The 2,500-nt window shown below is 43.6% G+C and overlaps 1 protein-coding gene across 1 annotated transcript in view; it reads right to left on the minus strand.

Moving 5' to 3' along the window:
- The window catches only part of LOC133111304 (serine/threonine-protein kinase BRSK2-like), a 247,753-nt gene that overhangs the window by 128,672 nt on the left and 116,581 nt on the right, over positions 1 to 2,500 (minus strand). The window lies entirely within an intron of this gene.

Below are 2,500 nucleotides of genomic sequence, written 5' to 3' on the forward strand. Positions count from 1 at the left end.
TTAGTCACATACAGTCACTTACACTCACTTACAGTCACATACAGTCACTTACAGTCACATAGTCACATACAGTCACGTAGTCACTTACAGTCACATACACTCACTTACACTCACTTACAGTCACATACAGTCACTTACAGTCACATAGTCACATACAGTCACGTAGTCACTTACAGTCACATACACTCACTTACACTCACTTATAGTCACTCACAGACACTGTCAGTCAGTCTAGATGACAAAACACCAGGAAAGTTTCATTTCAGAGTAGATTCTGCTGCTCTTTTTGCCAATGAAAAAGTAGGAAAAAAGCAAAACTGTGGACTCAGCAAGAAAAAAAAAAATATATATATATATATAAAAAGAACAAATGTACTGCAACAAGCTAAAACTGCAGATTGCCATTTTTAATTGGAAAATTTAAATAAGTTTGATTTCTGCTCTGGATAATTTCACAGTAATTCAAAGCAGATATCTGTTTTTATCGAGTTCTCTCGTTCAGGGCGTTAAAGTCTCTCCATGCAGATAAACGCTGAATGAGTTTCAGGGAACATGAAAGCCCAACATTCCCACACTTTGCACATTTTCAAAAAAAAATATCCATTACACAATAAATTACCGGTATCACACTCTCCATCAAACTCCCTTTCATCTCTGCGCACCTGCGCTTCGGAGAAATATGTCGATGCTGAACAGTTATCTGACTATTAATCGTCCGACAATAGTGACGAAGAGTGTTTAACCTCTATTTTACTCGGAAATCTCGCTGAGATGAAGAATCACTTTTGCGATGGGGATCAGGCCGAGAAGTAGCGCCATTAAACGCAATTAAACGCCAACCCACGGTGTAGCAGTATTCAGCAGGGTATTTCATCTTTATGTATGAGGGCAAACCTGCCTTTAAACGGGAGTTGTAGTTTTTATGATTACGATGACACATTTACCGCAGGTCTACCACGCGCAGTGAACCGGTGCGTTTACTTGAGTTCAACGGAAGGGTCGACTTCTGTAGAACACTACGGTACACAACACCGACATAAAACATTTAAATCATGTATTAAGTCGTATTTTCTTCAAAAATATTTCCAATGAGGAAAGACAGTTTGACTTATTTCAAGATTTGCCAATGGACTGAGAAAATTTCACTTGTCAAGCAAATCTCATCTCGAGACTGGCCAATGGAATAAGAAAATTACACTTGTCAAGCAAACATTAACTTAAAACAAGGCAATCATTTCTTCTTAAGAGAAGAAAAAAAAATCACCATCAAGCTAATGCCTGCAGGAATGTCAGCAGAAGTGTCTGTGAAACCAGTCGGCCAGATATAACTGTGTAAGTGTAAGCAGCCTTCATCGGCTACAGACGGGGGATAACAATGTGTGATATCGCGTTCAGATTGGAGGGTACAGTCTGGGATAAAAGTGTTCAAGAGAACAGACTTGGGGGGGTAGCGTGCCTGACATGTGTGCAGATTACGGGGTAACAGCTTGCGGTGATGACAGATTTGGGGTAACAGCGTGTAACATGCATACAGATTTAAGGATAAGTCAGCGTGATATCGCAGAACATAATGAGGAGAGAAGAGGCGATTCGGCACGGCAATGCTCGCCTTTTCCCGCCGCTAAAGTGTCGGAAGTGTTCTAGAACTCCACTGCTTCCGGTCACCAGGAGCGATCGATTGTGACATCAGCGTCAGAATGTTCAGTTAAGAACACTACGATCACACGCTTGCGACCTTAGCCTGCCTAAAAGCTAGATAGTACCTAGCACCATATCAAGCCTGGTCTCGAAAAAAAACCCCAGTGTTTCTGCCTCCACTACATGTCCTGGCAAGCTATTCCATACAAAAGCCTCCCAAAAAAAATGTGTAGAGTTTGGGTAATAGTGTGTGATATTGCAGACAGTTTTACGCAATGTGTACAGGGCTGGGGCAGCGAGAGCACATGGTACTCTATTGCTAGGCAACCATTTGTGATAGAACACACAGTGCAGCACGTTGTTGCAGTGGGTAGCAATGTTGCCTCAGCAAGAAGGTTGTTCCTGTGTGGAGCTTGCATGTTCTCCTCGTGTCTGTGTGGGGTTCTTCCTGCAGTCCAAAGACATTGCAGGGTTAAGTTCATCGGAGAGTCAAAATGTTCACTCGGTATGAGTGGGTGAGAGTATGGTATATGTGCCCTGTGATGGATTGGCAACCTGTCGAGGGTGTATTCCTGCCTCTCGCCCAGTGCATGCTGGGATAGGCTCCACCACCCCCAGCGATCCTGACCAGGAATAAGTGGGTAAGATGCTGGACGGTTGGATGGATTTTGAGTGTACGGGTGGATGTGTACAGATCGCAGGGAGTCACAAACAATTCAGAGAAAATGCCACTGGAACACAGAAGTTAATTAAGTACCAGCATGTACTCTCAGACCTGTGTCTGAGAAAAGGGGTGGGGGGGCATGGTGAAGGAGGGGTTGTGTGAATTAGGAGTGACCCCCCCCCGTGTGGAGTGCTTACG

The sequence above is a fragment of the Conger conger genome, chromosome 15, assembly GCF_963514075.1.
Source record: "Conger conger chromosome 15, fConCon1.1, whole genome shotgun sequence".
In the NCBI taxonomy this organism is placed as follows: Eukaryota; Metazoa; Chordata; class Actinopteri; order Anguilliformes; family Congridae; genus Conger; species Conger conger.